This window comes from Megascapheus bottae, chromosome 1, assembly GCF_031878675.1.
Source record: "Megascapheus bottae isolate mThoBot1 chromosome 1, mThoBot2.hap1, whole genome shotgun sequence".
Lineage (NCBI taxonomy): Eukaryota > Metazoa > Chordata > Mammalia > Rodentia > Geomyidae > Megascapheus > Megascapheus bottae.
The window spans coordinates 96,795,825-96,808,705 of record NC_143509.1 but is presented as its reverse complement, the minus strand read 5'-3'; the positions used below and the strand labels follow the sequence as shown (position 1 = coordinate 96,808,705).

At 44.6% G+C, this 12,881-nt stretch overlaps 1 long non-coding RNA gene and 1 other non-coding gene across 2 annotated transcripts in view; both read left to right on the top strand.

The window, feature by feature from the left end:
* The window catches only part of LOC150069639 (uncharacterized), a 33,303-nt gene extending 21,397 nt beyond the window's left edge, over positions 1-11,906 (top strand). Inside the window, exon 3 of the long non-coding RNA XR_016538107.1 lies at positions 11,106-11,906. This is a non-coding gene — a long non-coding RNA (uncharacterized LOC150069639). The remainder of the gene's footprint in view (positions 1-11,105) is intronic.
* A 511-nt stretch (positions 11,907-12,417) lies between these two features.
* On the top strand, positions 12,418-12,524 carry LOC150069638 (U6 spliceosomal RNA). Its single transcript, XR_016538392.1, has one exon. It is a non-coding gene; the product is annotated as a U6 spliceosomal RNA (small nuclear RNA).
* Positions 12,525-12,881: the final 357 nt, after the last annotated feature.

Here is a 12,881-nt window from a genome sequence, read left to right as displayed (position 1 = left end):
CAGAGTGGGAGTTAGGTGCCAGCAGGTCTAGGGAGGGTAGAGGCCCTTTCATGTATTTAATGAAGTCTTGTTTTCAATAATGGTATGCGGTAAGGTTGATTTGCCTTAAAGAACAAAGGACTGCTGGGCGCTAGCGGCTCACGCCTATAATCCTAGAAACTCATGGTTCAAAGCTAGCCCATGCAGCAAAGTCCATGAGGCTCTTATCTGCAGTAATACCGAAAGTGGGGCTGTGGTTCAAAGTGGTAGAGTGCTAGTCTTGAGCACAAAAGCTCAGGGACATGGCCCAGGCCCCTGAGTTCAAGCCCCACTACCACCACATCTGTAATTCCAGGCATTAGTTCAAAGCAAGTTTGGGCTGATAAGTCAGAAAGAGACTTTTATCTCCAGTTAACCCGCAAAGAGCTGGAAGTGGAGGTGTGACTCAAGTGTACAGCAAGAGTCTTGCAGGAAAAAGTCTAGTGAGAAAGTGGAGTCCCGAGTTCAAGCTCCAGTTCTGGCACATGTATATGTATATATGCACACATGTGTATATACACACACACACACACACACACACACACACACACGAACCAAGGATGGTCAAGATCTCAATACTTAAACTATGTGTAAACAATTTTTTTTTTTTTGCCAGTCCTGGGGACTGAACTCAGGGCCTGAGCACTGTCCGTGGGCTTCCCTCAAGGTTAGTGCTCTACCACTTGAGCCACAGCACCAGTTCCAGCTTTTTTATATATGTGGTACCTAGGAATCGAACCCAGGTCTCCGTGCATGCTAGGCAAACACTCTACTACTAGGCCAAACTCCTGGCCCTCTGTGTAAACAATTTTTAAAAATGAATACCTCTTGGAGTTGGGTACTGGTGGCTCATGTTTATAGTCCTGCATACTCAGGAGGCTGAAATCTGAGGATCATGGTTTAAAGCCGAACCAGGTAGAAATGTACATGAGAGAGTCTTATCTCCAGTTAACCACCAGAAAGCCAGAAAGGGAGATATGACTGAATATAAAAACTAAGAGGCAATGCCCAGGCCCTGAGCTCAAATCTCAGTACCAGTACACACATGTACACACACACACACACACACACAGTCCTTGGAATAATAAGTAAACTGATTTTAGAACACATGCTTTATCAATATCCTCATCAGTCAAAACTGTCTCTGTACTTCTCACAGATGGGAATATGGAGGGAAGAATCTATTGGTTTTGCCTTTTTGCCTGCTATCCTTTCTTCCTTATCAGCTATACTATGTCAGTTTTCCTTTGGAGACTCCAGTTTACAGAGTAATAACTACAATGACATGTGTGGTGCCACTGTCACCCAGTCACATTGGATGGACTTTTCTTCTCAAATATACTTCTCTATCCAAAGGACTGAGTATAATCAAGCTGGGCCAGATTTTCTGTTTCTGCAGTTTGTTTATTGATCAGTGCATATTCGGCAACACTAAAAAAAAAAAAAGAAAAGAAAGAAAATGTTTGTTGCACAAGTGTTGCCATGGAAACAACAGCTTCCTGGACACCTGATACTCCCAGTTTCCTGTTCTGCTTGACATCTCCTTTAGCTTCTATTTTTACTCTGTAAGGTACGGCTACAACCTCCCAATATATTTCACTTGTGTACTTTTTGCTTACATTTCTCCAGATCCATTGGGATAGCAACAAAGGAATTCTCTGATGCTATTTCAGAAAATATGATTACAGGAAAAGCAACTTTTCTGGGAATTTTGTTTTCCTATCATTTCATTATACACTTGTAGACAAGGTCTTGGTGGGGGATCGGGGAGAGGGGGAATGGGGAGTAAGAGAATGTCTTCAGTGGACTAGGAGGGAGATTGATATGGCGTAGGGGAAGGCATCCCCTACTGGTGTTGGGAAGGGCTGAGCCGGACACAGCAAAGATGCTAAGCTTTTGAACTGCTAGTCCCACTTGGGTGTTTTATGCGTTTGTTTAATGTAGTATTCCCCCTTTATATTCAGACTCTGGGTTATATGATCTTGAACATATGGTCTTCAACTCCAGTATACATGAGTCACCCAGATAGCCTCATTACAATACAACCAAATATGCTAGGAGCTGGTGGCTCATGCCTATAATCGTAGCTGCTCAGCTGGCTGAGATCTGAGAAGCGTGGTTTGAAGCCAGCCTAGGCAGGAAAGCCTGTAAAACCTTTTTTTTGTGGGTCATGGGGCTTGAACTAAGTCTGGGCGCTGTCCCCGAGCTCTTCAGCTCAAGGCTACCACCCCTACCTTTGAGCCAAGCCCCCCACTTCTCATTTTCTAGACGTTAATTGGAGGTAAGAGTCTCAGGTCCTTTTGTGCCCAGGCTGGCTTTGAACCATGATCCTCAGATCTCAGCCTCCTGAGCAGCTAGATTTATAGGCATGAGCCATGGTGCCTGGCTATTTTTTTTTTTTTTTTTGCCAGTCCTAGGGCTTGACCTCAGGGCCTGAGCACTGTTCTTGGGCTTTCTCAAGGCTAGTGTGCTCTACCACTGGAGCCACAGCACCACTTTCAGCTTTTTCTGTGTATGTGGTACCAAGGAATCAAACCCGGGTCTTTGTGCATGCTAGGCAAGCACTCTACCACTAGACCAAACTCCCAGCCCCAAGCCTGTGAACTCTTAATCTCCAGTTAACCAGAAGAAAGCCAGAAATGGAGCTGTGGCTCAAGTGGTAGAGTACTAGCCTAAAAATCTATGAGGCAGCGGGTGTCCTGGCTCACACCTGTAATCCTACCTACTCAGGAGGCTGAGATCTAAAGATTGTGGTTCAAAGCCAGCCCAGCACTAATGAATGTGAGACTCTTATCCCCCATTAACCACTAGAAAATGGGAAGTGGGGCTGTGGCTCAGAGGTAGGGTGGTAGCCTTAAGCTGAAGAGCTCAGGGACAGTGCTCAGGCCCAGAGTTCAAGCCCTGTGACCCCACACAACAACAACAACAATAACAACAAAACAAACAAACAAAAAAGCTACAAAACAGAGTCCAGGCCTTGAGTTCAATCCCCAGTACTAGTATACACACTCAAAAATGTGATCGAATTCTATATTTCCAACAAACTCTTAGGGATGCTCAGGCTTCTAGCTAGAGGATCACGTTTGGAGCATGAAGATTCAATGTGAAGAGATCTCTCCAGCCTCAGTTATGCGGATTCTTCACCTCACCCGGATTCTTTTCCATGTATGTGTAGCGCATATATGTAATACCAAATCCAGTCAGCAGGTGTCAGCAGTGCACACAGAGTCCCACCCAGACAGGCTCTTCACTAAGAACCCCCAGTCTGCTGTACTTCAGATGTGTTCGTGCAAGGAGCTTGAGGACCTCCACATCCAGTTATATTGGGCTACGGTTTGGGTTGGCAGAATGGCTCAAGTAGTAGTGAACTTGCCTAGTAGTCTTGCTGTTCTGAGTTCAAAACTAAGGACAATCAAGATAATTTCTTTAAAAAAATGGTTATGGTTTGAATTTCCAAACAAAGTAATTCCTGGGGCTTGAACTCAGGGCCTGAGCACTGTCCTTGGGCTTTTTCCTCAAAGCTAGCCCTCTTCCACTTGAGCCAGGGCACCACTTCTGGCTTGTTCTATGTATGTGGTACCGAGGAATCTAACCCGGGTCTTGGTGTATGCTAGGCAAGCACTTTACCACTAGGCTAAACTCCCAGCCTCCGAGGGAGGGTCTTACAACGCGTTTTCATAGCTGGTTTTCTTTCTGATTTTGAAATCAACGGGATTATAGCTCAGCACTAGAGTTCCTGCCTAGTTTGCACAAAGGCCTCAAGTTCTATCCTGCTGTTAAGACAGCCAGGTGCTGGTAACTCATGCCTATAATTCTAGCTACTCAGGAGGCTGAGATCTGAGGACTGGGGTTCAAAGTCAGCCTGGGCACTGAAGTCCATGAGACTCTTATCTCCAATTAACCACCAGAATAGCGGAGGTGGTGCAGTGGCTCAACTGGTAGAGGAGCACTAGCCTTGAGCTGAAGAATAGGGACAACACGCAGGCCCAAAGTCCAAGGCCCATTACTGACAAAAAACCCAAAAAGATTTAATTTAAGGAAATTAAAAGACAAATGAAAAGAGACACTGGGCATACTCCTGTCATTCCAACCCCTGGGAAGCTAAGACAGAAGAATTGGGAGTTCAAGGCCAGTCAGTCTTGATTAACTATTAATAATCTGTCTCAATAAAACTAAGACAACTAGCCTGTCACTGGCGGTTCTCACCTCTAATCCTAGCTAGTCAGAGTCTGAGATCTGAGGCACACGTTCAAAGCCAGCCTAGACAGAAAAATCTGAGACTCTTATTAATCACAAATAGCCCAAAGTGGAGCTGTGGTTCAAGTGGTAGAGCACCAGCTTTTTTTTTTTTTTTTGCCAGTCCTGGGCTTGAGCTCAGGGCCTGAGCACTGTCCTTGGACTTTCTCAAGGCTAGAGCTCTACCACTTGAGCCTCAGCACCACTTCCGGCTTTTTTCTACGCATGTGGTACCGAGGAGTTGAACCCAGGTCTTCGTGCATGATAGGCAAGCACTCTACTGAACTGCCGGCCCCTCCCCTGAATTCTCAATCTAACTGCTAGTACTGCATGACTCTGATGGGTCCTCTCCAAATACAATTATACACACTGACCACAGTTACATTGTACACACTGTATCTATTGCCAGGACCAAGTAATCCTGCTCATGATATCCAATCTTCCTTTGCACATTGTCTGGGGAGTTCAGAATCGGTTATGTTACCACTGTAATGCATTTGGCTGAATGCGGAGGTTTTTCTGTGTCTGGGTGGAGGGATGTTTAGAGGGCTCAGTTTGCTTCTTCAGGAAGCCCCAGGCTGTGCACACAGGCGCCTCCTGGCTCTCCTGGCTCCCCACCCCATCTAATCTGGCACAAAGAGATGACTGCCATTTTCAAGGCCAAGCCCAGCACACTGTTGAGAATTACGTCTGGCAGCAGGAGATGGGCACTGCTGGCTCACGCCTGCAGTCAGTCCTAGCTACCTGGCAGACAGAGACCTCAAGATCATAGTTTGAATCCAGCTCAGACAGTAAAGTCTGTGAGACTCTTCTGTTCAATTAACCAGAAAAGAGCCAGGAGTGGAGACAGGACTCAAGTGGTACAGCATCAGGCTTGAGTGAAAAAGCTAGGGGAGAGAGCGAGGCCCTGAGTTCAAGCACAGTGCCAGCACATAAAAACAAATCAAAATCTCAGGGCACAAGGGTTGCGCTGGGTTTTGGGCAACATCTTTTCCAGCTCCAGGAACCCCAGGACCTCTACTCGAGGTGTGTTGTTCAGTGGGTCCTACGCGAGATTTACAGGGAGAAATAGAATAAAACATTTTTGTGCTCAATAGATTGGAGAAATATCAGTTTCAGTGAATCGATAACACATTCCTTTCTTTCTAGTGGGGCCTCTTGGAGCCATTCCTGTGTTGAGAATCTCCAAGGAAGAGGGAGGGAAGGTGCATTGCCTCCCACTTAGATTAAGGAACCTTCTGTTCTTGGAACAACCAAAGCTTACAGAACTCCCTTGGAAAACCAGGTCCTCATTCCCTGCAGACAGGGTCTGTGTCCTGGGACTAGGGGCTGGTGCCTGAGCAGCTGCCCAGGCCCTTCAGTCTCACATTTGGTTTCATTCTTGTTTCTAAAAGTGTAAACAAAACCTTTTTTCTTCATATAAAACCCAACCTCAGGGATTTTGTGATAGCAACCTAAAACAGACCAATTTACTACCCTTACTTTTCTTTCCCCTGGAACGTCATCTGACACTTGGTCCCTTTCCCTGACTCCTTTCTATGTCTCAAGTAATTACATGTTCATGAGAAAGGCCTGTGGAACTGCAATATTTGATGGAGATGTGTGTGTATGTCCTGGTCCTGGGGCTTGATCTCAGGACCTAGGCACTGTCTCTGAGCTTCTTTTGCTCAAGGCAAGCACTCTACCACCTGAGCCACAGATCTACTTCTGGCTTTTTAGTAGTTTCAGATAAAAGTCTCAAAGGCTTTTCTGCCCCTGCTGGCTTTGAACCATGATCCTCAGATCTCAGCCCCCCACTAGCTAGGATTATAGGCATGAGCCTGGAGATATTATCCCGAGTATGTCAAAGATTTTCTCAAGATTTGTAATTTGAAAAAAACCTCAAAATGATATGTACACACAAGGGCCAGGGGTGTGGCTCAAATGGTAGAACATTTGCCCAGGGTGTGTAAGGCCCTGGGTTCAATCCCCATAACTGAAAAGAAGAAGGAAAACAGGCAGAAGGAAGGGGGAGCTGTTACTACTGTTTCATATACCTTTTCTCTTAGGATTAGAGCTTATCACATGCAAACATTTTTCTAATAGGAGGGATTATTCTGTTCTTGTTCTTTATTAGCTGGCTATTAAAATGAATGATAACAATGTCCAAGCTCTTCGTCGCTAATTGAGAACTATCTCAAATGATGAAAAAGACCGAAACGGTTACTGTTTTCTTTTTTTGGTCAGTCTTGTGCTTGAGCTCAGGGCCTGAGCACTGTCCTTGGATTTTTCTCAAGGCTAGAGCTCTACCACTTGAGCCACAGCACCACCTCTGGCTTTTTTTTTCTGTGTATATGATACGATGGAATCAAACGTGGGTCTGTGTGCATGCTAGGCAAGCACTCTACTACTAGGCCACCTTCCTGGCCTCAGTTGCTAACGTTTTATATTTCCAACTGCTGTATAAGAAAGTGGCCCAGGAGCGCAGCACTAGAAAATGCCTAAGAAAATGAATATTATTTTGTTTGTTATTAGATTTTGTGTTAGAAAGCTAGGGTTTGACTAAATAAGGGACACCACTTCCAAAAACCAAGCCTCTGTGTATGCATGTGTTGGTACTTGGTCTTGAACTCAGAGCCTCACTTTCCTGCTTGGCTTTTTTTTTTTTTTTTGCCAGTCCTGGGCTTGAGCCAGGACCTGAGCACTGTCCTTGGACTTTCTCAAGGCTACAGCTCTACCACTTGAGCCTCAGCACCACTTGCAGTTTTTTGTTTTTTCTATGTATGTGGTACCGAGGAATCGAACCCGGGTATTCCTGTATGCTAGGCAAGCACTCTTTCACTCGGCCAAACTCCGGGCCCTTACCACGAGTTTTGAGAGGATAAAAATGACTTGTTTCTGAGAGGGAAAAGAAAAATGAACACGAATGCTGAAAGTGATGAAGAACACAGCCACTGAAGGTCACTATAAATGGAAGCTAAGTCACAGGCTGAGATAATGCAGATGTGTAGAAGCTGCTAGAAGGCCCACTTCCCAAACTCAGAGGCCTAGTAATGCCAGGTTCTGTCATGTCTCAGCACCCTCCCCTGGCTAATCCTCCCGTTCTCTCTCTCTCTCTCACATTTGTTGGCCACTGGTGGCTCATGCCTGTAATCCTAGTGACTCAGGAGGTTGAAGTCTGAGGGTTGTGGTTCAAAGCCAGCCTGGCTAGGAAAGTCTGTGAGATCTTTATTTTCAATCAAGCACCAAAAAGCCAGAAGTGGGCTGTGACTCAAGTGGTAGAACACTAGCCTTGAGCAAAACAGGCTCAGGGGCAGTGCCCAGTCCCCGAATTCAAGTCCCAGCACTGGCACCCAGAAACAAAAACAACCCAAAGGCTTCTGGACTCCCAGACAATGAGGGTGGAGGCTGGAGTGGAGGGTAATGGCCCAGAATCGATCTGATAGCTCCAGATACTCAGTCTTTCGTCAGACGAGAGATAGGAAAGATTAAGTCCAAGCTGACCTGCCCCCTGCTTGGATAATGCCTCTCTGGTTGGCAAGGTCAGAAACTTTCCGGGAAGAAGAGCAGAGGGAGGATGGTTTATTCTTGTTTGGAGAAAGTGAGGGCCAAGATAGGTAAAAGCTATGGCTACACTGGGTTCATGAGGTTTTGAGGTATCTAGGAAGACAACTCACAGTGTCTCACCTGGCCCTGGTACCTTTCTAAGCCCTTTCTAAGTGAGCTCGTCAGTCCTCACCCTGACCCTCTGAGGAGGACGCTGTCACGAGCTTTACTGCGCTGATGTTAAGTAATCCACTCAAGGTCACACAGCTAGCAAGGAAGAGGAAAGGTTTGACTTAAGGCAGGGCACTTGTTATTTGCTGTTTTCTTTGCCTTTATTGCTTCTTTGGGATCTCAAATTTATTGCCTTACAGCTCTGTGTGTGTGTGTGTGTGTGTGTGTGTGTGTGTGTGTGTGTGTGTGTGTGTGTGTGTATATAGGACGTTACTTCCTATGGAGAAGAGAGGCTGTTTTCCATGGCTTCACTGGGCCTAGATTCTCTAAGCCTGAATTTGTGTTGTGCTGAAGCAGCGTGGTTCCAGCATTTTCCATGCTATTGTCATGGACTGTAACATACAGAACAGGGACTAATCACAGGGTCCCAGGCAGGTAGAGCTGTAGACTTTTGACTCAGCCAGGCTTCCTAATCTGTCCAGGTGCTGGAAAAGGAGGGAGGGGCAGCTTTCACTGGCACTTACCTGGCCAGCAGGTGACAGGAATAGGGGACACGGTAAGTTCAGTGGAGTTCAGCAGGCCCCAGTCTGGTGGATCCCCACAAGAGTGCTATGCCAGGGGCCGGGAGTTTGGCCAGGAATTCTTGCCTAGTATCCGTGAAGACCTGGGTTCGATTCCTTGGCACCACACACTCAGAAAATACTGGAAGTGGTGCTGTGGCTTTCAAGTGGTAGAGCTCCAGCCTTGAGAAAGCTCAAGGACAGTGCTCAGGCTCTGAGTTCAAGCCCTAGGACTGGCAAAAAAAAAAAAAAAAAAAGAAAAGAAAAGAAAAAGAATGCTCTGTCTGTTATTGGTTAACTTGTTTCCAGAGGAACTTTTGCTACACTTATTCCTACAAGGATAATAATGAGGATGGGACCAGTGGTTCCTGCCTATAATCCTGGTTGTTCAGGAGGTTCATATTTGAGGATCAAGGTTCAAAGCCAGGCTTGCTGAAGACTCTTACCTCCAATTAACCAGCCCAAAGCCAGATGTGGAGCTGTGTCTCAAGAGTAACACTATCTCCTGTGAATGCAAGACCTGAGTTCAAGCTCCAGGACCAGTGTACATGCACGCACAGCAAAATAATCAGGATGGAGGGTACAGAGGAGAAAAATAAAATCAAGCTCATTTTCTTTTGGACACAGCTAGATACATTGCCAGTAATTGCTTTTGACTCTCAGATTCTCCTTTGAAAAGACAGTTTGTGAAATTGTTTGTTTATTTGCTCCCTTGCCTGGAAGCTTCTGAAATATTCCATAGTGTGGTCCCTGCCAATTCTGCAGAGGTGTTGCTGCTGCTCAGAGACTGTTCACAGCCAAGTGCAGTTTCTCCACAAAGTGCCATGGTGATGAAAACACAGGAAAGTACTTAAGAAGAGGAGGCTATAGCTGGGCACAGCGGCTAGCTATTCTAGAGGCAGAGTGGTGAGGATGCTGATTCAAAGCCCTAACTACCAAAAAGCCAGAAGTGGAGCTGTGGCTCAAGGGGTAGAGCAACAGATTTGAACAAAAGAGCTCAGGGACAGTGTCCAGGCTTGAGTTCAAGTCTCAAGACCGCTTCCCTCCCCACCCCTGCAACACACTCACAAATAGAATGACAGAAAGGGATAAATTTGATTTCAATACAAGAAAATTCACATACAATTAATGTATGCTAGTAAATGTATGGGTTTTTAACTTTTTCTTTCTTTGAACAAGGCAGGCTTTGAACCTCAGTCATACGAATAGCTAGAATGACACGGTGAGCCATCAGTGACTAGCTCCAATTATTTATTTGTATAATCAAATCAGTGAATGAATTTTTGGTACTGGAGATTGAACCCAGGGCCTCATTCACGTACTCTACCACTGAGTCCCAGGCTAGCCCTGGAACATGTATTTACTGTTCTTAAATAGAAGAATTATTTTGTTTTCAGACAATATCTCAGTATGTAGTCCAGACTGGTCTTTAATTTGTGACTCTCCTATCTTGACATCCCAAATTCTGGCTTTCAAGATGTATATCCCATGCTTGTCTTCTCAGATTGTTTTGCAGTTTTAAGATGGGATGATATGCTTCTCACACTACCTGTAAGTGAATCGCCTAAGGACCTGGTGGAAATGTAAATTGAGTGTCTGATGGGCATTTTGTTGTTGGTCATGGGGCTTGGGTGCTGTCCCCGAGCTCTTTTTCTCAAGGCTAGAGCTCTATCACTTTGAAGCACTGCACCACTTCCGGTGTTCTGGTGGTTAATTGGAGATAAGAGTCTCTTGGACTTTCCTATCTGGGCTAACTGAACTGTGACCATCAGAGCTCAACCTCTTGAATAGTTAGGATTCTAGGCATAAAACACCAATGCCTGGCTGAGTGGTGCCAGGGATGTTATGACTACTGTCCACAGGCCACACAATGGCTGAAGACAAATGGTTATGGGGAAGTGGGAATGGTTGTTGGGATGTGTGAAAGTTCTCCAGGCAAATGGCTAGCAGGAGATCGGGAGGACAGTGAGTTACTGAGATTCTATCACAGACAGTAAATCTGATCATGGTGGCGATCCATCCATCATCCCAACTACACAGGAAACTGAAATAGGAGGATCACACTCCAGGCTCACCTGGCAAGAACTTGAAACACTGGACAGAAAAGAAACCTGTAAGGGCTGGCGCCATGGCTCCTAGCAGTGTGTCTGCCAGAAGGTACAAGGCCTGAGTTCAAGCCCTAATACTGACCCTGACCAAAAAACCCCCCAAACACCAAAACCAAAACCCAAACCCAATAATAAACGTAGCAAATAAAGGAAATGATACTAGAGCACAAGAAACTATGCTAGAAAGTTTTCATAAGCTATCTCTAGTCATTTCTTTAAAGAGGGCATGAATGATGTAAGAGAAAAGTGCTAGGATTCTTGTAGGGAGTATAGGAGGGTGAATTTCCTTCATTCTTCCAGCGTATACTGAGTACTTAAGATGTGCCAACACCTGGTCTAAGCTTAAAGCCCCCAGGGAGCCTCTGCTACCCTGCAAGACCAGCCCAGCAGAGGCCTGATGTTGCCCTCCCTTTTGCCCTTTGCAGGGCTTAAACCCTTCCTTCTGCCTTTTCATACTCTTTATTTTCAATCCCACCATTCTTTTTAGATGCCAACTGTGCCCCCAGGAAACAACATGGTGGAGTAACGTGCTAGACACTATCTCTCTGTGGCATTCAAGTTGGAGAAAAGCAATGGAACAGAAGAGGACAGGAGTTTCTCAGGATTGTAAGGTCAAAACACACACCGGAGGTTCATTTCTGTCCCTTCGGAGGCCTCTCCTGAATGTGGGGATTAAGTAAGCATTCTTTGACAGTGACTCAGATTTTTTTTTCCCAGTCACTGAACTGTGTGTGTGGCCTTGAACTCAGGGCCTGGGCCCAATCCTTTAGCTTTTGTGTTCAAGGCTAGCACTCTATCACTGAGACATCCCCACTTCTGACTTTTTCACTGTTAATTGGAGATGAGTCTCAGAATTTCCCTGCCCAGGCTGGCTTTGATCTTTGATCCTCAGATCTCAGCCTCCTGAGTACTTTGGATTACAGGTGTGAGCCACTGGTGTCTGGCTTCTGAATGAAATCTATTTTAGAGATCTATGCTCACTTTAAGGAGTTAGTACATGCCATGTGTGATCTTTATTCTTTCTGCAGTAGTACAGGTTTGAACTCAAGGCTGCATACTTAGTAGGCAAGTAGGTGCTCTACCATTTAAACCATGCTCCCAGCCCTGCTTTTCTGGTATCTCAGGGGCAAGGAATCCATCATAGCTCTTATCTGACCTCACACTTACTGTTACCTCACACTTTGAAGCCCTCAGAGCAAGGATGAGATCCAGTTGTAGGTCTTTTGGTGTTGATTTGACTCTGAGATCCCTAGGTAAAAGCAAAAACAAAAACAACAAAAACAACAAAAACAACAAAAACAACAAAAACAACTTTTGATGCTCAAGTCCCTTTCATTGAATGGTGCAAAACTTGCACAAAACTTATGAGTGTCATCCTTAACATGTGGCTATTAGATCCCAAACAGTACAAGAGCGAGGACTCAATATTTGCATACCTAATGCTATGGACATGGTATTGGAAATATAAACATAACTACATAGACATAAAAACCTATAACTCTACAATGTTTTATTTCATAAATTAATATGTATCTATAATATTCAAACCCTTAGCCTAATTTTGATTATGTTCTAAAAACTAAGTGCCAGTGATTATATATAGAGATTCCCTTCTTGAACACTTGTTCGTTAAACATGTCATTTGAAATATGATGTAAAAATCAATGTTAATAAACTCTTTAATAAAAAAAACTTATGAGTGTCTTTCCTATATTTTGATCATCTCTAGATTATTCCGTACTTAATATCATATGAATGCTTTTTACCTTGTAGTGACTGTTTAAGAAATAAGTATGGAAGTTCTCGCTTTGGCAGCATATATACTAAAATTGCAACGAAAAAGAGAAGATTTGCATGGCCCCTGCGCAAGGATGACATGCAAATTTGTGAAGCGTTCCATATTTTTTCCTGAAAAAAAAAAGAAATAAGTATGGAAATGGCCAATATGAACAATCTTTTCCTCCCCTAGATTCTTGTCCTCTCTGGCTGGTTGCATCTGAGTATATGGAACTTGCAAGCTCCTGCAGTCACCCTAGTGGGCTGAATCTTTGTCATTTACAGAAAAGTTGCTTATAACCTGTTCAGGTACACAGGCCTTGGCAGGTTTCACTGCATGTCTTTAATGGAAGATGTTTATTACTTTGTAAATGTTATTTAATGCCTGTACTCTTTGCTTGGACTTTTCTAACAGAATGTTGACTCATGTTATACCAATCCTATATGGTAAGCACTGTTATCATCTCAATTATATGCTTGGAGAAAT